Here is a 24,000-nt window from a genome sequence, read left to right as displayed (position 1 = left end):
AGAATTGGTGATTTATAGTCACTGAACGTAGTTGCATTGTGGGTGGGCGTATTTATAGTAAATGAACGTTTTTGTATTGTGGGTGAGCGTATTTCAAAGTTAAACTGAACGTTTTTGTATTGAGAGGTGGGCGTATTTATAGTAAATGAACGTTTTTGTATTGTGGGTGGGCGTCTTTACAGTAACTGAACGTTCTTGTATTGTGGGTGGGCGTATTTATAGTAAATGAACGTTTTTGTATTGAGGGTGGGCGTATTTATAGTAAATGAACGTTCTTGCATTGTGGGTGGGCGTATTTACAGCCACTGAATGTTTATTACATTGTGGGTGGGCGTTATTTACAGTAAACTGAACGTTCTTGCATTATGGGCGGGCGTATTTATAGTAACTGAACGTTTTGTATTGAGGATGGCGTATTATAGTCACTGAACGTTCTTGTATTGTGGGTGGGCGTATTTATAGTCACTGAACGTTCTTGCATTGTGGGTGGGCGTATTTATAGTCACTGAACGTTCTTGCATTGTGGGTGGCGTATTTATAGTCACTGAACGTTCTTGCATTGTGGGTGGGCGTATTTATAGTCACTGAACGTTCTTGCATTGTGGGCGTGGGAGCGTATTTATGGGTCACTGACGTTCTTGCATTATTGTGGGCGTATATTGTAGTCACTGAATGTTCTTCTATTGTGGGCGTATATGGTCCGTTTTTGCATTGTTGGATGGGCGTGATTATAGTCACTGAATGTTCTGCATTGGGTTGGGGTGGGCGTATTTATAGTCAAGTAACGTTCTTGCATTCTTGATATTTAGTAAATGCCAATAGATGAGCATCTATCTATTCTATCTATATATATGCATGTAATATATAAATAAATATATATATAGATATATATATATATATATATATATATATATATCAGTTTACTGAAAATCATGTGTCTGTACCGAGAATGTTCTTGCATATTTATATATTTAATATTGAGACAGTTTCCTTAACGAGTAACGGGTATGAATGAAATACATCTCCGCACTCGTTCTTTAGCAGCAGTCTGAAATAAGTGTGTATAAATAATAATAATAATAATAATAATAATAATGATAATAATAATAATAATAATAATAATAATATATACTCTCGCCAGAGTATATATAATGTTCTCAGGGGTCCACAATAATAAAAAATGTTGCAAGTTCGTGTATAATTTCAAAACTCTTTACAAAAAGCTTTCGAACCTTTCCCGGGGTTCATCTTCAGTCCAAATGAACAATTAGGCACACCATGTACTGATATGAATTTGAAAATAAACAAACAAGAGTCGCTGAAGATTGTTGACACCGGTCGTTAGCTCGTTTAAGGTCCAGGTGATGAAGAAAGAGAGTAGTGAACTCCAACTAGGTGATATCCTCTACCCTATCAATCCTTCTGGCTGCAATTCTGTTAGATCTCCGCAATGGTTGTTGCAACGTTGCAGGAAGGATTGATAGGGGAGAGTAAATCACCTAGTTGGAGTTAACTGCTCTCTTTCTTCATCACCTGGTCCTTTAAACGAGCTAAACGACTGGTGTCAACAATCTTCAGCGACTCTTGTTTGTTTATTTTTAAATTCACCTAATTGTTCATTTGGACTGAAGATGAACCCAGGAAGGGTTCGAAAGCTTTTTGGAAAGAGTTTTAAAATTATACGAGGAACTCGCAACATTTTTTTATTATTGTGGACCCCTTAGAACAAAATAATAATAATAATAATAATAATAATAATAATAATAATAATAATAATAATAATAATAATAATAATAATCCTCTGGGACTATGGCTATCAGAACGGGATAGGGTGATACGTGCAAACTGACCAGACGTGACTTTGATTGACAAAGTCAAGAAGAAAGTATCACTCATTGATGTCGCAATACCATGGGACACCAGAGTTGAAGAGAAAGAGAGGGGAAAAAAATGGATAAGTATCAAGATCTGAAATAGAAATAAGATGGATATGGGATATGCCAGTGGAAAATCGTACCCATAATCATAGGAGCACTAGGCACGATCCCAAGATCCCTGAAAAGGAATCTAGAAAAACTAGAGGCTGAAGTAGCTCCAGGACTCATGCAGAAGAGTGTGATCCTAGAAACGGCACACATAGTAAGAAAAGTGATGGACTCCTAAGGAGGCAGGATGCAACCCGGAAACCCCACACTATAATACCACCCAGTCGAATTGGAGGACTGTGATAGAGCAATAATAATAATAATAAAAATAATAATAATAATAATAATAAGGAATCTAGAAAAACTAGTGGCTGAAGTAGCTCCAGGACTCATGCAGAAGAGTGTGATCCTAGAAACGGCGCACATAGTAAGAAAAGTGATGGACTCCTAAGGAGGCAGGATACAACCCGGAACCCACACTATAAATACCACCCAGTCGAATGGAGGATGTGATAGAGCAAAAAAAAAAAAAAAACAAAAAAAAAAAAATATATATAATATATTTATATAGATATATATATATATACTATTATATATATATATAAATATAGATATATATATATATATTATATATATATATATATATATATATATATATATAATACTGTGGTTACAGCTATGATTGCATCTGGCTATATCAAGAAGACATCTAAATGAACCTCTCTCCATCAAGCCATCACCGCTACACAACTTTGCCAAGTTCTCTGCCGGATCAGGACCGCATAGAAAATGGCAATGTGAATGTTACTAATACTTGTTCAAATCACCTTAGGCCTTGTCTAAATCCGAAAATAAAAGCCTTCTGCTTTGTCTGCGTATACACATAATTTCTTTATTGCTCCTTCACGCAAGCTTAGGTAGGAAGTTCGAATTTCTAAGACAGAAGGACGTTGTTCCAAAAGGCCTCTTTTTTTTCATGTTAAACAAGACCCAACACAGTTCTGAGTATCATACAAAAGTAAATATACCAGAAGAGAAAAGTCAAGGTAGTGATTCCCGAGGGAAAATTCCATCTATAAGTAAACTGAGTCTTAATTTAAAAGATTTTATTATTTTTTTTATCAAATACAGTCAGTGTTCTACGTTGTGTCCATATTTTATTTATGTCTATCATTGCAACTGATACTGAGGTATTTTGGCCGGCTGCACAGACTTCGTATAATGACTACACCTTAATAATAATAATAATAATAATAATAATAATAATAATAATAATAATAATAATGATACTGAAAGTGTAAAATCGACAAGTCGGTTACCTTGGCCTTGTTAAGCAATCCCTTGGAACTGGACGCAAAATTGGAAAATTTCGTCACACTACAGTACTTGCCGAAATATGACAAGCAGGCTACTTAGCAACACAGGCGAACATAAGCAGATCTACTTCAGTCGGAAGTTTTCCAGAATAAATCTTTGAAAACGCGCCATATCCGAAACTCAAGTAGACTTAATAATAATAATAATAATAATAATAATAATAATAATAATAATAATAATAATAAAGAAATAAAAAAACCGCACATGTGGTATCTGGCAGAGTCAATCAGATGTTGATCTGAATTCAAACAGGAGTACTAAAACGTCATGCAAATAATAATTTCGGACATATTCCCATAGGCTAATTAAATCAGGACCTGGCCACCCTAGTTCCGTCACCTTCTCAACCTTAAACGCATAATTAATCTAATTAGGAAAAGCATAGTGTGAGTAAAACTGGTCATAGAGTGTAAAATTACCTTTTCCGAAAAAGTTAAAAGTGTTATAAATATAGCTAACTCAAAAGTTAGAAGTGTTATAAATATAGCTAACTCAAAGACAATATAGCTATTAAATGATGTAGTAAACTTACCTAGTCGAGCGACGCCTGGTTTATATAAGAGAAATAAAAAAAATATATAAACAGCACAAAGTAAGGTTTCATCATTCATACAAAGTGTCCATCGTTAAGTGTTTAACTGCATCTGCTACTTCTTTGTTCTTCTTTTAGTTATCCTTATAATCAAATAATAATAATAATAAGAATAATAACAACCCCGCACACGCAACAAAATAATAATAATAATTAATAAAATAAAATAATAATAATAATAGCAATTACAATTACAATATACAATTACATTTAAATTAGAAAGGCTTATCAATAAATTCTGGACAAACTGTAGGAAGCCAACTGCAGTTAATCGTAAACTATGATAAAATAAGATAATAGCGAACAGTGAAATGTATACATATGCACTTACAAATACATAAGTACATCAAATGTTCCTCAGGAAAGGGTAATCAAACCACTACTGTGTTAGACAATTGTTCAAAGGCTATAGCACAACCGAGGAACGACGAACATTGGTTATAAGTTTAACACTCTGCGCGGGGCATCTGATTCTGAAACCTGAATTAATACAGAATCCATAAAAAAAAGAGAGAGAAAAAAAAAAAAAAACTGATACTCGACCGAACTAAAAAAAAAAAGAAAAAAAGAAAAAAAAGTTTTTGTTTTTGTTTTTTGTCTTTGGAAGAAATCTCATACATTTATCACCCTGTTGAGCTTCTCACGCGAAATCTGCAAGATGCTAGGGACACTTAACACTGCAACAGAATCTAATACATAGTTCCGTATGCAATTTAACAACTGTTCCTATTCTAGCAGTTTGAGAATGACTTGCAATAGAAGTCCAAATTCTATACTAAAATAATAATAAATATAAATAATGCCACGGAAACGTTAAATGGAAAAAAAACCAAAATCTATCTCTTTTTCATTTATATGTAGAAATAGGACGCCAAGCGAGGTGAATATTTTTCTCTCAGGCAGGCACTAATAAACTGAAATTAGTCGACTATTCCAGCTACAAGGTGCATAAGTAAATAAACAGTCGACTATTCCAGCTACAAGGTGCATAAGTAAATAAACGGTCGACTATTCCAGCTACAAGGTGCATAAGTAAATAAACAGTCGACTATTCCAGCTACAAGGTACGTAAGTAAATAAACATTACCATAAATAAACAATTATTCTGAAAACTGAAGACTTCTTAATACTAGCAGACGCACTCTGCTGCATCGCTAAATTACGGACTTCTAGAAAATTAATAAAAAAAACTATTATTTCATTTTGCTTCCAGACTGAACTTATGGAAACTTGTGTTATGTGTGTATATATATATATATATATATATATATATGATATATATATATATATATCGTATACATATATATATATATTATATATATATATATATATATATATACATATTCGTATATATAAATATATATAATATATATATATATGTATATCTATATATATATATATATATATATATATATATACACACACACTTACTGGCCTAGTTGGTACCTCACTGAAGTCCTGATTTCTCCTCTGTGCGCTGGTTGGAATCCACGAGAGGACTTAATTGTTATCAACTAAAAAATTCCCGCTCGGTTAAAATATAAAAATATATTAATTCCCAGGTAGAGCGAATTGGATATTAAAGGACATTGAAGCTTGATGCCATATATATATATATATATATATATATATATATATATATATATATATATAATATATATATATATATAATATATATATATATATATATATATATATATATATATATATATATATATATATATATATGTATATATAAAATTTTCTGCAAGACCTTAACCCCTTTCTTTTTACAGTCGTTTTCTTAAATACACAACCAGAAAACTGTTGTGCACGTTTTATCATCACATTAGTAAAATTCTGAATGTCAAAGGTGCACTACCAGGTATGCTGCACTCACAAACACACCAAAATAAATAAAAAAATAAAGGAAAAAAATTAAACAAAAAACTCCTGTGCACAGGGACCTTCCTTGTTTACACTTACAGCACAGGATGAAGCAACTCGATCCCTCGAGAGTCCCGGCGACATAAATCATTTGCGAATAACAAAGTGTTCGTAAATACATCGATCATTAATACCTGGAAAGTCATTACCGTGGAAAATTAGGAATATTCCCCTGGGAAGTTAATGCGCAACAGTTCTTAGATACCCAGGTAACTTAAGAGAGAGAGAGAGAGAGAGAGAGAGAGAGAGAGAGAGAGAGAGAGAGAGAGAGAGAGAGAGAGAGAGAGAGAGAGAAACAGCTTACGATATGAGAACGATCTTGTCTATTCTTGACTGAAATATTATCACGAAAAAGAAATATTTCAGGGAGGCAAAACAGGTAAATTGTACTATTAGAATGCAATCATGATCGTCATCACCGTTTTATCTTCAGCGAAATATTGAAGAGTAAAGCTTGGCGTTAAGTAGCTAGGTATGAGTATCAATGCGCTTATGCACGTATGAGTTCTCACATTTTTTTCTTTTTAAGTTTTCTGTAAAAGAAAACTATTGTGACGGCTTTGTCTGTCCGTTCGTCCTTTTTCTGTCCGCCCTCAAACCTTAAAAACTGCTGCGGCTAGAGGGCTACAAATTGGTATGTTGACGATCCACCCTCCAATCATCAAACATACAAAATTGCAACCCTCTAACCTCAGTAGTTTTTAATTTCATCTTAGGTTAAAGTTAACTATAATCGTACGTCTGACAACGCTAGAGGAAAGTCCACCACCGGGCCGTGGATGGAAGCTTAATGGGCCACGGCTCAAAGCATTATACACTGTACAGAAAACTCGATTACGCCGAATAAACTTCGGTGCATTTTTTACTTTTTGTTTTTGTAACACTTAGCCTAAAACAAGAGGCCTCAGATGATCGATACATGGAAAGGCATTTGACGTAAATTGCGCGAGATACATTTTAATAAATAATCACAAAAACAATCTTGTCATTCGGCAAAACGTAAGTGAGAAAAGGCTGCTAATCACCTTGGCACCAGCCTATTACAGTTGAGCAACATCCAGGTGAATAAGTCAATGGTTCTGTCAACAGAGGCGTAATATGTGTTAACAGAACTCCTCTGTAATGCTGCGTCCTTACAGAGGAATAAAAAATCTAGCAGGCCTATTTATGCTAGTAAGATTAGTTTCGTAACTACGATTCTATTTCTCTTACGGCGTTTCCTTAGCAGATGGGGCTATTTGTAAAGTCATTCCCATGTCTACCTTTTAGGAGCTAAATTACAGATGAATCCATTGAATAGGATATTCCAGGACTTCAGCTGCTTCATGTATTAGAAATTTCAAACACAAGAATCACGCCTTTAGCAGCACATTTACGATCTGCAGTACAACAGTCACGGGACGTGACACGCTTGTGACAACACTAAGGTGCTCATGAAGTCACATAAAAATACGAAGCTATAAAAAATGTCCCTAGTCAATTACAATTATTTGGGTGGTATTCAGCTTTTGGGGGGGATGGGATAATATATATATATATATATATATATATATATATATATATATATATATATATTATATATGCATCAATTATAGATTTTATCTATATGGATGATATATTTACTCTACCGAAATTTATACCCACTGTAAAATAAAATGTGGACATAAAGGCCAGAAATTGTTATTAATATTATTATATTATTAAACATCCCAAAATTTTGTTTACAATGGTCACTTAAGAGCATGAGGAATTTTCAAGTCAAACTGTCAAACGGCTAGTTAACTTTAAAAGTAAATAGTACGAGTCTCCAATGTTCGTAAAATACTGCTCATTGTTTCTAACATAGTAGAGATGTTAAAAGATGCATCGAATAAGCAACTACTGATATCATCACAGCATGGAATGCTCGTTACCAAGAAGGGTCTGAAAATAAGTTTAAGGATTTATTTGGAAATCCTTCATTTTTTAACTGTTGATTATACCTAGTAGCTCCCACAGGACACTCAACGTTTTATGTGGATTATCTTCTTCCTGTTGATTTTATTTTTATTTAGATTTTTGTTTTACATTATGCCCAGCACTGGGGCAACTAAGGCCAATCAGTGCTGAAACGGAAATTGACAGCATAAGGTTTGAAAGGTGTTACAGGAGGAAAACCTCGCAGTTGCACTATGAAATAATTGTTAGGAGAGGGTGGACAGTAAGATGGTAGAAAGAGAATATAAACGGAGGTACAGTAAAAGGAGTTTAAGTAGTTGCAGTTAGGAGCCGAAGGGACGGTGCAATGAACCTTAAGTAATGCCTACATTGCACCAAATGAGGTGCACTGACGGCACTTCTTCCCGTTCTTCACTTGGGACCAAATGTCCTGAAAATATGTCTCCCTTATTAATCAACTGTTTTATTTACAGAACATCTGCTCTCTGCAATTTGTCTTCAAACTTGTTTAAGATGATGATATCAACCACAATCCTGTTGTTTACCCACGCTATAAAGGGCGTTTGCTGTTTTGGAAACTGCAATATCTCGGTGGCTAAAGTACGGATGTACTCGTACATTGCCTACTCGCCTCTTGATAGTTGACTCAACATTCAGCAACTGGTGTTGTACAAACAAATGTTGATCTACGCACTGTTGCAACCCACCAGACGTATTACCAAGACTCCCCATCATGAAGCAGATTTGTGCTCTGTCACTCACACTACTGTCTAGATGTTCCCAGGATGCACCTATAAATCTTATGCTTTGGCTTTAAGGATCTGAAGCAGACTACTCACTTATTTGTGTTGTGTTTTTCTTTCAGCATCATCATTCACTGTTCCTATTTTAAGTTTTATACTCAGTTCAATCTGCTGCAGAGCCCAGTTTCATGTCTTAAATAATGACTGCAAAAACTTTGTTCCTCCTTGGATAAGGTATTCTGCTTGATAGTGGACCCCAGGCGACTAACACCTGAGTTTCCAATCTTCTTGTGTATGCAGCTGCTCAAGAAATCATACACTTTTCACTCTAAATCACACGGAAGCCAAAACACCACAAGTTGACTCAAACAAATGTGAATGTGTAGGAGATGCGGGTGAATGGCGCATGCGCGCAGGGGTGTTTCACCTAACGATGAGCCTTGTGCATGGCAAAAGTTGTGGAAGTTTACTGCACAGAGTTCATCCATGAAAAGGCAACTGAAGAATGAACGTAATAACGACAGCTGTGATATTTTTTTTTATATGGAGTCACTCACAAAGCAAGTGACTGGTTTGATCATCTTAAATCAATGACCAAATTTCCAAACTGATGAGTAAGTATATATATATATATATATATATATATATATATATATATATATATATATGTGTGTGTGTGTATGTATATATATATATATATATATATATATATATATATATATTATATATAGTATGTATGTGTATGTTTATTAATATAAGGACTATATACATACATATATTATATTTATATTCATATATTTAAATATACAAATGAGTGTATATATATATTATACCAAAATAACAATCATCCCACAAAGCAGCAGCAGCAGCAAGGTTACCAAACGTACACAGTGCTACAGCATTCTTTCTGCGTGCGAGGAGATTAAGGCCACACGGAGGAGGAGTGTTAAGTAATCGCCTCCCATTAAATCCAGTGATCAGTTCACCACAGCAGCTTACCTGGAGAGCATCAGTCAATATGCGTATACAAACGCCATAATGAGGTAATCCGAGACCTCCAGTTCCCTAAACGTTTGATTGGTCGTTAACGCTCGATCGCCAACGATTTTGGTGCTTAACGCTGCTAATTAGGACGACGGCCATCCAGCTATTACGCTTTCGGACTGGGTCAAGGTTTGCAGTAGACTGGCTCGACCTATTTCATTATTATCTTCGGTGCTTTGTTTCGTCACCTTATTTTTCTAATACTTTTCTTATGAAGTAGACTGGCTCGATCTACTTCATTATTATCTTTGGTGCTTTCTTTCTTCTCATCTTATTTTTCTAACGCTTTTCTTACTAATACTTTTCTTATTCAGGATGTTATAAAAATGGAGAGGTAAGGTAGCACCCATTGACACAAGAGGAGGCCACCTTTTCATCAACTTCATCAAAATTCTCTTAACGCAAAACAGTTAAGAAAAAACTTAGTACTATTCTTTTACCTAATCAACTGTTCTCGCAATACTTCGAAAAAGCCAAAATTAATTCAAAACCCAATTATTTCACATCTTTGCTGTAATGCTTTATTCCTAGCTTTATGTGGTACTTTGACTTTACATAAATTAACTTTGGCTTTGTCATTCTGTCTGTCCTATACTATTTGCTGAAGAATATTATTAGTTACACTTTATCTAATGAGATCAAATAAGATAAGAATTTGGAAATGAAATGCGGCTGAAGGAAAACTGCCAAGTATCAAACACATTATTTTAAGTCTTTTAAATCTTTTAAGGATTACAAGCGCTCCCGAACTATAAAGCATGGAAAAAAAAGACCATACCCCTAAAATTCATCGTTCTTAAAAAATTAACGTAAATTACAATGTTTAAAATTTTGAGTGTTAGGAAAAAAAAAACCTGCATACCAACTGACTTGTGCTCCAAAGTAAGCCCCGTAAGCGACAACAACAACAACTAACAACAACAATAATAATAATAAATAAATACACTACTTTTTCACGTAAGCCCCTAATTATAACAACAACAACAACAAAACAACAACAACAACAATAATAATAATAATAATAATAATAATAATAATATAATAATAATAATACCTCACATGCCAAACTTGAGTATAAACCCGTGTTCGAAAAAAAACTCCATTTGTTATTCCAGCTGGTTCCTCTTCCATAGGATTTTCATATGCAAGAAGGCACTGCAATCCTATTATTCCTCGCATCCCTCAGAAGTCGAGCGACCAATATCGGCCATAAATTTACTCGTTTTAACAAGGGGGGCGGGGGGGGGGGGGGGCGGCGAGGGGGAGGAGGAAGGAAAGGTAAACAATCAACAAGCGTCTTCCGTTGCATTCCCCCTCTCTCTCTAGGCACAATGACAGCCTCATATTCTTTATACTAGCAAACATACGTATATAGAAATTATGTATGAAAATTCGTAAACTAGCCAAGTCTACGGGCTTAACCAGCCTCGTTTCACGGGCAGAACCAGCTCCGTTTCAGGGAATCCCTTTTCACCCCCACCCCCTTCGGAGAGGGGGGTGTGTTAGGTAGGATGAAACCCCATTATAAACCATCTTAGAAGTCCCCACTATAACCGTGCGAAGTTTCATGCCCATCGGACCAGCCGTTTGGCCGTGATTGAATGACAGATGGACGGACGGATAGACATTACGTCCATTATATAGTAAGATTTGTTCTTAAGGACAAACCGTTTGACATAAAGATTATTTGTGAACTATAGAAATTGGAAGAAGGTGGTTTCCATCAGGTTTAAGTAATCTAGAAAGAAGGGAAGATGGCAGGTGGTGACATGCATGTACATTCAGAAAGTTTTAGGAGAAAGGAGAAGCAAACCTGGGAAGAGACAAGCTGCTTGCATCCACGAACTTTCAACATGTATGAAGAGAGTGCACGTACTACGGAGGTCAATGGTGAGGCGAGTGCAAGAGGGTTCCAAGCGAAGTTGATGGGCTTCTTGAGGGATAAGAAGCGGTTGATGCTCTGGAAGTTTTCTGCATAAAGGTTTCATGCGCAATTGAACAGCGAAGTGTGAATGTGATAGCAGGCCTGTAGCGAGGCGGGGGAGGGGGTTTTGTGCATCGAACGACCCCGACCCCCAAATTTCTGGAAGTCCATTTTTTCAAGTATTTCACCTTGTACATACCTATATATGCAATGACATTTATAGAAGAAAAAGTCCATTTTCTGCCCCAAAAAAAAAAGTCCCCCCCAATAAAAAAAAAACAAAAAAAAAAAAAAAACTCTGGGTAAGGGCCTACACAGTGATAGCTGCCTTTTAGGGAAGTGGCATAAAGCTAAAAAATACAAAATTGATTGTGATCATCACCATAACAGTTACAGTGATGCTTGATTTATTACATGTACTGTATAAGATTATCACTCTAGAAGATATATTTTGCTTTTTGTTTCGTTTTCATTTTAATGCGAATGACGACAGAACTTTCTTTCGCCTTAGAGTAAAAGTAACCTCTCAACTGAAAGAGTAAAAAATGTAGAGAAAGTAAAGCAAAGGACTCTATCACTTACATCCCACTCATTTATGAAGACCAACAAATACATTTCACTCAAAAAGGCTTGGAACTGTTGCAGTGCGAGTTTAAGGCTTCACTCAGTACAAGTGAATAGGGAAACGTCAGTCACATGATGACATTCATTTTATATTCAGTGTCCCTAAAACACATTATTCCGTATAATTGATGAATAAAACAGTTGGCGCTTTTTTTCCTCTGCAGAATAATATTAGGGATCATTTTGACAAAGGGATGACGATATATCATTACTTCACTGTTGCATTTTTTGTTCGCAGACGAGTTCCGCTCACACCAAAACAAATGCTCTGTGATCTGGCTCCGCTGACCTGCCCTCGTGACCTTCCAGCGTTTGGGGAGGACTTTTATTACATGGAAAAATTATACTTCACTGATATTTAATAACCTTTGAAGGGAAACATATCAACAACACACTACGCACACAAGCACAAACGCGCGCACACATACACACAGAACCCATACATAAATATATTAGATAGATAGATAGATAGATAGATAGAGAGAGAGAGAGAGAGAGAGAGAGAGAGAGAGAGAGAGAGCATCTGTCCTTTTCGGTGGTTATAACTATGGCAGTCGTGACGCCAGGTCAATCAACTATTTCCCTTCTATTACTCACCCTTTCTCTCTCTCTCTCTCTATCACACAAACACACACACATACATACTGCATACACACACACACTCACCACACACACCACACACACACACATATATATATATATATATATATATATATATATATATATATATATATATATATATGAATGATTGTACCTGGGAGTGCACAACTGCGGAGAATAACGTGAAATTGATCTGTCAATAACCTTGGCAATGAAGGGCAATCAGGGTTTAGCTTCATTAATTATATCTACACACTTTTGAATCACATTAGAAATGAAGGATCAGACCAAATGGGTTCAAGGGTGACGTCAGGACCCCACAACACCGATAACAATTAACAATGAGTTGGATCTTGAAGTAGATGAACAGGTGACTGGAAGGTTTCCAGGGCACGCGGAGAAAAAAAAAAACAACAAGGGGGAATTTTCTCAGCAGCACATGAGGTGAGAATCCAGAATCCACAGCTGCTCCATTGGAAGTCTGTTAAGGTGGCCTCACACTAGGCCTTTTTTTCCCCAGCAGCGAGCCGTTGCTGCCGAAAATGGAAAACCGGGAGCTTTTAGCTCGAGATTTTTGCTTCCTGTCCAGACGGGAAGCATCGAGCACGAACCGCGAGTGACCGTGTAGTGTAACAAACAAGACGGCTGCTGCTGATAGGACGTACTCTCAGACCTTTGGCTTCTCTTCTCTTGAGCCACTCTCGAACCCAGAAACGTTTTTTGTTACTCTTGCATTCACGTAAGATTCCGAAAACACATCACTGCAGTACATCTTGCAACAGTCCGACAATTTCTGGGCGGCCTGATGATATCAGCTGATCAGTTTTGTTTTCTTTTTCCTACTGCTCCTCGAAACCATGAGGTCCTAGTGTGACGATAGAACACTTTTGCTAGCGAGCATCGGCTGAATGCTGGCCAAAACCGCGAATAAGAAATGACTAGTGTGATACCAGCTTAATGAGAGCGATTGGGATTTGAACAGGTGGCGTAAGACACGTGGTCGTAGATCGAGGAGGAGATGCACGGAAGGTACCTAACAACTTAATCTTACAAAGAAAAGAGTTACGTTACTTATCATTGAGAAACGCTCTTGGCTGAGGGCCCACAATACTATACAATAATAACAATGCAGGAATCGCTCGGGAAGTATGAAAGGGAAACAGGTCAGAGACTGGAGATGGGACTGACTGCTAATAACCTTGAAATTTGCACATTACATTCTGTAGGAGTTTTTGGAGCCGTCCTCTTCAGGGGCGCTGGTGAGGGAGGGGTATGTGGAATCACAACAAAAGTCACACTGGGTAGCAATCTGCCCGTCTCACAGGGAAATAGCTCAGAGGAGCACGAGAGAAGTTCGAAGCGGTTCTAAGGCCGTAGTCCGTTTGGTGCTCGCCCCTTTTATGACCCTGGAGAGGGTTCACCAGCATCCTAGTAGATGACGTTACCGGTTCCCTGGTGCCTTTTCGCCACGAGGTCATACTAGGTGACTATGTGGTCTGGGCTTTTAAATATGGCGGCTAGGCCCCCTCCACTGGCGGCGCGGCATATCCTTTGGCGGACTTTCCCTACCAGCCGGCGAATCTGCAAACAAAAGGCATCAGCAATCAAACGAGCAAAAGGCAATTAAAGGATCAATTCCTTAAATGAAGTGATGTGTGAGAGTGAGGAGAGAATTCGCCTGTATCTTTTTTATGAATAAAAAATAAAAATAAAAATTTGTTTTTCTCTCAGTTCCTTAATGTATGTTAATTGGAAGAGGAGGTGGCGTAAATTGAGGTACCCTCATTAATATATATATATATATATATATATATATATATATATATATATATATATATATATATATGTACTCTATCTCTTTTGGGCTCACTACCATGGTAATCGTAACGCCAGATAAGTTGCAATCAAGCAATTAATCATCTATTTCTCTTTTTCATTTCCTCCCAAATCCTAATCTGCTTGAAAGGCTGAAGGCACTGATTTCGTTGTGGTTATTTCCCCTTTCCGGTTTTCTTCGGGGCCTGGGCTAGACAAGGCCACTTGGTGTCCTATCCCCCTGGTTTAGGCATAAACCACGACGCGCGCGAAAAAAAAAAAAAAAAAAAAAAAAAAGGAGAGAGGAAAAAAGGCACTGTATGCTGTAGTCAGATCTCTAACCAAATAACTAAGACAAATGATTATATAAGTAATTTTCAGTATAAAATATACATATTAAAATACTTTTGAAAAACATTATAGTAAAAAACTGTCTTTAATGGACGCGACATTGGATGCAAAATGCTCAAATAAAAAAAGAAAAGAGAAAAAAGGCACTATGTGCTGTAGTCAGATCTCTTACCAAATAACTAAGGGAAATTACATAAAAATTGTCATTATCAAATATAAACATTAGAATACTTTAAAAAAAACAATATCGTAAAAAAATAACTGTCATTAATGCACACGACATTGGAAAGCAAAACACGAAACACCAATAAACAGGATGTGAAGGACAAAGTTCGAATAACTGTGAATAACGGGTAAATGGTACGTAACCATAATGCGGCGGCAGAGAGAGAGAGAGAGGAGAGAGAGAGAGAGCCCATAGGCCGACGAACGTCAGCGCTGGAACTTCAGTGCAGTGCAGTGATTGCCCCGATGCCTATGGGAGACCGCGCTATGAATAACATCAATTAGCGAGGGCACAATGATGTCTCCCTCGGCTGAATTGCTGGACACCCGTGAAGTCGTTTCCGAGAATAAACTTCCCGAAGGATCCTGGAGCGAAATGAGAGAATTTATACACGGTCCCTGTTTTCCCAGGAACAAATTGAACAAGTTTGTTTTTTTCTTGAGAAGTGTACTTTAATATTTTTTTCTTTTTCCACCAAAAGCTTTTTTTTTTCGGTAGGGGGAGGGGCTTGGTTTAGATCGGTAACGGTTTGATATTGGGGACTGCCAAATAATTTATGGTTTGAACCCCTCCCCCCACAACAAAAATGAAGGTATGGACATTACGTGGACATCAGTAAAAGTATAAAGGAGAAACACAATTTATATACCACCAAACCCCTGAAGTTGGTCACAAGATTCTAAGCACAAGGCTGCTAGCGATATTCCTATGAAATTCAAAGCTCCACAGTCGCAATATACTAATTGTGAAGGTAAATGAATAAAGGAATATTCAACTATAATTTCCACGTAAGTGCTTAAAAAATTTAAGTGCTTATGAACTGCAATATCAGCAACAATACTGGCAACATGAAAATCAATGCACTGAAATCGATATGGAAGCCTCCAAAACCAGCTTTCTAAGATTTTAAAAACCCACAGAAAACTGCTTTCACTTCATTCAGAATCATTCAATGTGACGATAATAACATATCATTTCAAATGGAAACGACGCAGTGAATTTGATCCGAAATGTGACCTTTTATAGCAAGCGTTCATCCTCGTTCCAACCGTTAAACAAACCTCATGAAATAACAATGAGAATTTACGCATTTGCGTTATGGCGTGGCGGACACCAACCCAACAATACGTCAATCTCAAGCGCTTTGTGAAAACAGTACAGCTGCTGTGCTGTCTGAACCATATGCCGCTCGTTTCCACAGCCTAATGATTAATAAATATTATTCTGGGGCAATTACATGATTTCAAAACTGCCAAACATTATTCAGTATTTTTTTTTTTTTTTTGCGCCGGACATTTGCTTTGCAATGGATATGGATTAGAAAATGCAAAATGCTTCATTTCTTGTGACGTATAAAGTTTTAGCAAGCACACTCACATTCCTTGGATATTAAGGCCCTATGCACTAATCCTTTCACCCCATCTATCCAACTCTTTCTCGATTTCCCTCTCCCACCGCTCTTTCTCTCTCTCTTTTTATATACACACACAAACACAATCACAAACACGCACGCGCACACATATATATGTATGTATCAACAAAATTTACGCCTTGTGTACTTATGTTCAGTTCATGTGTGTAATAAAAGTATATTATTCATACATACGTCCACGCGGGTACACACAAAGAGAGTATTGGCAGTGTGGGAAGGCGTAAACAATCACGAGACAAACCAAGATATTGGCCAATCCTGGATCGAGATCATAACAAAAGAAGAGCGAAGGATCTGCTCGTCTAAATCACGCAGAGTGGTATCTTGAAACTGTATACGTAACGGACTTCTGGAACTATAAACTGGAAAAGAAGTTTCGAAGTTGACCAGAAGAAAAAGGGAAGGAGAATAAAAAAAGTTTCGATGGAAAAGCTCATAACGAAATACTTTAACCAATCGATTTTGACATGGTAGGTGAGCGTGAAATATAATGTGGGTAATTCATACTAGTACCATCGTACGGTATATATTAAATAACGCTAACAAATACTGCATTGGCACAGTCTCAAGCTTTATGAGGAGAGAGAGAGAGAGAGAGAGAGAGAGAGAGATAATACGAGGAAAGTAACTTATGCATCGTAACTTCCAAAGTTGAAAAAAGCTACTGATTGTGAGGGGCTTGAAAGAAGCGCCAAAACGCAGCGGGGAGCCACTTGAAACTTTTGGACATCAAAGGGGCTCAGAGTGGAGAGCCCGAACACTGTATCAAAACATGCAAATGTACCTAACCTTGAGCAGCACAACAACATAATGATTAAGTGACGGACGCTTTATTTAGAAGCGATATAGCGTCTTCCATGCCAATTATAGCGTTCACAACCTATCAGGTGGATTGGGAAACCATGGGACTCGCGAACGTCTACCACTTACGATTGCTTATTGGTCTAACGGACGATACCCGTTGATCGTCATCTTCCACACAACTTCACTGTATGGGACTCGATCAATTCAGAGCTGACACATTATATAAATGTTTTCAGCAGACGTTTTCCATCAGAAGGGTGATAAGGAAGAAATTATCTGGTAATGAAAAGATACTTATAATTACCCCGATACTTTTATCCTACGGCAAACTACAACTTTTATGACCTGAATAGGCTGGAAGAAAAGTCGCTTTCCTATAAAAGTACTGTGGTAGATAGGGCTGAGATCTGCTCCAAAAATGAAAGACGTGGAATATTATCATTACCTCTGGAAACAAACGACAACTCTCCCTTGTTTAGGGGGCGTGGCTTGCGTCTAGTTTTCAACACAATATTGTTACCCGTGACTGCTTGCGCAAGCGGGAACTCGTGCAGGTTCTGCGCAGTAGCGGGCAAAGTGAGAAGTATTTTCGTCTCTATTTTCTTCACTTTATTAGTTTGCTCAGGAATCAAATCTTATCTTTCCCGATAGACACAATGACAATAACAACGCCGGCAAATATCAAGTGTCTTTCAGCAAATAAATGGTTCTATAATCAGACGCAAAGTTTTGGTGGAACAACCCAGGTTTAACAAACAGTACAATTCAACCAGTTATCACCCAATCACGTCAACGATAGATACTTCTCAATTCCTAGGTGTGCGCTGAAGTCAAAACAGTGACCATCGTCCACTAGCCTCAACCCCTGCCCCGCCTCCATCCTTACACACCAAAATAAATGTGAGCGTTTCACTGGACAAAGGATGGAAACAATATGAACTAGAGCCGTAAAATATCATCTATAATTCCTAAAGTCTTTTCCATCTTATTTGAGAAGAAATCAACCGAGCTTCACTCGTTAAAAAACAGTCGCTCGCCGTAAGGATTTTCTGGAAGCAACATAAAAAAAATGTGACCATTTCTCCTACGGCGATGGGGATATTCAGACATGTTTTTCATCTAAGCTATTCAAAACAACAACGAGTCTGTTTCTCTAGAGAATATTAATAGTTTTCACATTACAAAAGCAAACTTTTTTTTTTCCGTTCATCGAATAACAGCTTAGTAGAAGAAAAAGTTTGGGTGGTCTACAACCTCTGGGGATGATTATAATTGTAAACAATCATAATCATCACCTACCCTGTTTTTAATTTTCGTGTACATCTTATTTTCATTATTTGCTTCTTGTTGCATTGAACTTTAAATACTCTGGCCGTAATATTCAATGTAACGAAATCATTCAAGATATTCCCCAAAATACTTTGCCAAGGCGACCACCCACCGCCTATTTCACCACAGAAAGAGGAAAAGGAATCCACTCATTTACACAATTAGAAGAATAAAACTCGCATCATGCAGATAAATAATAAGTAAGAATGTATTTCATTGAACGAAAAAATAGATACTTTGCAAATGTAAGAAGTAAAATCATACTTTAGAACTATTTAAGCAAGGATCAAATTCATTCCAGCCGTTTCTGCTGACAGCGTCTGAATTCAGATGCACCAGTATTATTTTCTATATTCCCTCACATTTCTTCATTTATTATCTTTTTCTCATAACTTGTGTCTCTCCGTAGGCTGATTTCCTTTTGAAGACCTCTTGGGTTTATTGTTTGTCTGTTCATAAAGATTTTCAGCTGAAAATAATAATAATAAAAAAGAAAGCAATAAGAAAAGAGTGGAACTGTAATTTGCGATACAAAAAAATCACAGTCTCAAGAAAAAACTATTCTTTGCAAGTTGAAAGCAAAACTGTAATTCGCATATGAAAGGACGAAACTTACGTATTTACAAAACTGAATTTATCATCATTATTATTATTGTTATTCTTATTAAAAAAAAAAAGAGCAAACATTCACATGAAAGAGCCCGTGATAGCCATTAACTTGCTAAGCAGGTTTCAAGAGAACAGAGCGTCCACAAGTTTATAGTGGAAAAAAAAAAAGACAAATTGCATAAACGGAATGAGGATGAATAAGTAAATAGTTGTTGAGATAATTAAAATCTTTAAACAAATAGTTCAGAAATGTGAGGTAATATTTTGCAATAGAACTGAAAGTGGAAACTCACTATGCAGCGAAGAGGCGTAAATCCACATCATGTGAAAGAAGTAATTCTGCGCTTTACTGACGAAAGAAAAAAAAATTTCTTTAACTTGGAGAAGAACCTGTAGCTTGTCTGTGAAAAGAGAAGTAAAAATTACTTCGTTGATGAAGGAAGCACAATTGCATACGAGGGAATATCTATAAGAATTAGAGAAGAAAATCTTGTCTTTGCAATTAGAATGTCTTCCGAGCACTAAGACAATGAATATAGCGATATAAATTGGGTAAACTTTAAAATAGAATTTGCAAATGGAAAACGATAAAAAAACTGCAAAGTAGGCAAAGAAAGAAAATGAGCTAAAATGAGATTTGTTCAAGCTATATTTGCCAGTTTTAGGAAAGCTAACCTTTGAATGTAATACTTATACATGCAAAGTAAAGAATTATCAGGCTACGGAAATTCAACAAATATTTATTGCGATCATAAATAAGAATATAAAACATTTCAAATGATATTAAGATTTAGTAAAGAAATCTAAAGCTTACAATAGTAATGGGACACTTTATTTTTGAGATCCTAAGAGTAATATCGATCATTCTGAAAACGAATGATGTTGGTTGTCATGTTTCAAATACACCAAACCTGTATAAATGACGAAAATATGCCTTGGATAGGAAAAAAGAAACCAACGGTATTTTTAGTTAAAAGTTAGAGATAAATGCTTTAAGCCATTCAATAAATAAATTACAGCTCTTTTCGCCTATAGCAATAAAAAAAACAACTCGCCAAAGTAAGCCGAAATCGATATCCGCATAATAATGGCCAATTTCCTCTTTCCGTGGAGTGTGTGTATCAAGACGGTAATTAGCAAAAGCAAGTAATTACAAGGAACAAAGAGAGGAAACCTCCTTTACTTTGTCAGCCGTCTAGCGTTTACAACCTCAGTAATTAACGAAAAAACAAACAGGGTTAAACGAAGGTCTACCGTTTGCGGGAAACATCATTTAACATTCTAATTCATTTAGTGACAATCCTCAAACCATTCTGGAGGATTCTGACCTTAGACGTGACTTGATTCTAGTCAATTCTAGTTACGCTAGTACTAGAAAAACCAATGCCCGTAAACTGAGCAAATATTGCTTTGTTTCATTTTAGCAATACTGCTTAACACTTACGACGAAATCTAATATCTGTGATTTATACATTATTCATCAGAAGTATGACATGTGTCTAAGTACGGTAGAAGTCCTAAAAGGTGGGTAATGAAACTGCTATTTATATATTTGCATGTATGTGCGTAATCTCTCTCTCTCTCTCTCTCAATATATGTATATATATATATATATATATATATATATATATATATTATACATATAATGGATATATATATATATATATATATATATATATATATATATGTAAAATATATATATATATATATATATATATATATATATATATATATATATATATATATATATATATATATCTGACGATTTTATGCTCGACAGACTCTCATACCCAATTCCATCCATCCTAAGTTAAATGTATTCAAATTAACAGACGATGAGCAGTTTCTAAGATGAGCTTTCAATCAAACGATCCATTATCGGACACAGGAATCGCCTGACGCACAAGAAGAAAGTATGAGACACGACATACATCGGTTATATATTGATATCGTCTCTCCATTTAACATCCGCTGAAAAGTATATGCATCGAAAATGGATATTAATAACCGTTCCTAAATATCAAATGTTCCATGAGTCAATAAAAGGGCGATGGATGAAATGTAGTGGAAAATCTTCTGTGACATTTTCGTTCACTCGATGGTGGATACCAAAATGAAAAAAATAAATAATAAATAAATAAATAAATAAGTAAAAAATGACGTTATCAATAAGAATATATAGCCCGTTTTGCGAGCAAAATAAGTGATTCCCACATATTTTCCCAATGAGATAAGTACCTAAAAATATCTCCTCAATGAGATAAGTGATTCCTGCATAACATTGTCTTTCTATCCTACAAAGTATTTTCCGAATGAGATAAATGATTACCGCATCACATTGTCTTCATAACCTACAAAATATTTTCCGAATAAGATAATTGATTCCTCTATAACATTGTCTTCAAACCTACAAAAAATTTCCGAGTGAAATAAGTGATCCCTGCCTAACATTAGTCTTCCAAACATACAAAATGTTAGGCAGGAATCACTCATCTCATTCGGAAAATATGGTCCTCTTACCTTGCAAAATTTTTTTCTGAATGAGAAAAGGGATTCCTCTATAACATTATCTTCCTAACCTACAAAATATTTTCCATATGAGATAAGTGATCACAGCATAACATATTCTTTCTAACCTACAAAATATTTTCCGAATGAGATACGTGATTCCCACATAACGTTGTCTTCCTAACCTACAAAACATTTTGCGAGCAAAGTAAGTGATTCCTGCTCAACATTGTCTTCCTAACCTACAAAATACTTTCTGAATGAGAGAAGGGATTCCTGCATAACACTGTCTTCCTAATCCACAGATTATTTTTTGCAAGTGAGGTAAGTGATTCCTGCATAACACTGTCTTCCTAACATACAAAATATTATTCAGGGATGACTTATCTCATTCGGTAAATATTTCCTTCTTAACTTTAAAAAAAAATTCCGAATGAGAGAAGGGATTCCTACATAACATTGTCTTCCTAACCTACAAAATATTTTCCGAATGAGAATTCCTACATAACATTGTCTTCCTAACCTACAAAATATTTTCCGAAAGAGAGAAGGGATTCCTGCATATCATTGTAGATCCAATAAGGTTTGATATTATGGTCGATATTTCAAAGTTCTCTTAGACATAATCAAGTTGTTTAAATGGATAATCCATAATTTATGCAAATGGTAACTTTAAAAATTTTCACATTATTAATAATAATAATAATAATAATAATAATAATAATAATAATAATAATAATAAGTCAAGAAGAAAGTATCACTCATTGATGTCGCAATACCATGGGACACCAGAGTTGAAGAGAAAGAGAGGGAAAAAATGGATAAGTATCAAGATCTGAAAATAGAAATAAGAAGGATATGAGATATGCCGGTGGAAATCGTACCCATAATCATAGGAGCACTAGGCACGATCCAAGATCCCTGAAAAGGAATCTAGAAAAACTAGAGGCTGAAGTAGCTCCAGGACTCATGCAGAAGAGTAGATCCTGGAAACGGCACACATAGTAAGAAAAGTGATGGACTCCTAAGGAGGCAGGATGCAACCCGGAACCCCACACTATAAATACCACCCAGTCGAATTGGAGGACTGTGATAGAGAGAGAGAGAAAAAATAATAATAATAATAATAATATTACTATTATTATTATCACAATAATCATCATTACCTTAGTATTTCTCATAAAAATTTCTCCTCGAAAGTACAGAAAAGAGCCCAAGTTAGTTGCGTATAACAATTCCATCAACCTAGAGAGAGGCTTAGAGAGAAGGGGGAGGATGAGGTGGCTACGAAAAAAAAAAAGGAAATAAAATAAAAAAAAGTGGATAAAAAGTGTTTTATGTAGCGCTAACCATGATTATGTAAATCTCATTGTAGGACCGCGGAAGGCGCCCACTGTCCCCCCCCCCCCCCCCCACACCCTCCCCTTTTTATTTGTTTTTTTTAGACCTGAATTCTGTATTCTTACCTCTCCTTCCTAAATTCGTGGAGGGTGGGTGGGTGAGTTGGGATGGGAGTCCCTTAAAAACTCCCCGGGCTCGGGGAAATATGCAACTCATTTGCACGTAAAATAAATGATTTAAAAAAAAAATTAAAAATGCGCCCGAAGTTTCTATGGCGCAATCGAGTTTTCTGTACAACGTATAATGCTGTATAAAACCATCAACTATGGCCGGCAGCTCTCCAGTTGCTCACCAGATGCGGTAGAATGAGGGTTCGTCCCATAGCTCCGGAAAACGTTGCCAGATGCACGATCTATGGCTAACTTTAACCTCAAATCAATTTGCAACTCTCTAGCCTCAGTAGCTTTTTAGATCTGAGGGCGGACGGACGGACAGACAAAGCCGACACAATAGTTTTCTTTTACAGAAAACTAAAAAAAGGAACTTTCGTGAAATAATGGGCAAATGACTCGATTATAGATTTTGAAGCGTCAGTTAAAAATGATTTTTTCCCATTTTTCGGTTTTGCCTTTGTGTCGCCAACATTAATTTTCATAACGAGAGGGAGCCTAGTTTTTTTTTTTCATCCTTCGAAAAGAACAAAATATTTTTTATTGTGAAAAGAATATATAAACAGATGCTGAAATTTCAATGACTATTTATAATCTTTTACCATTAAGGCTGAAAATCAAATTACTGAAGCAGTGAAAAGGGCGTAATGAAGATTTTTCTCTCTCTCTCTCTCTCTCTCTCTCTCTCTCTCTCTCTCTCTCTCTCTCTCTCTCTCTCTGTG

Source organism: Macrobrachium nipponense, chromosome 11 (genome assembly GCF_015104395.2).
Source record: "Macrobrachium nipponense isolate FS-2020 chromosome 11, ASM1510439v2, whole genome shotgun sequence".
Classification (NCBI taxonomy): Eukaryota; Metazoa; Arthropoda; class Malacostraca; order Decapoda; family Palaemonidae; genus Macrobrachium; species Macrobrachium nipponense.
The sequence above is the reverse complement of the archived record's forward strand: the minus strand, read 5'-3'. Positions refer to the sequence as shown.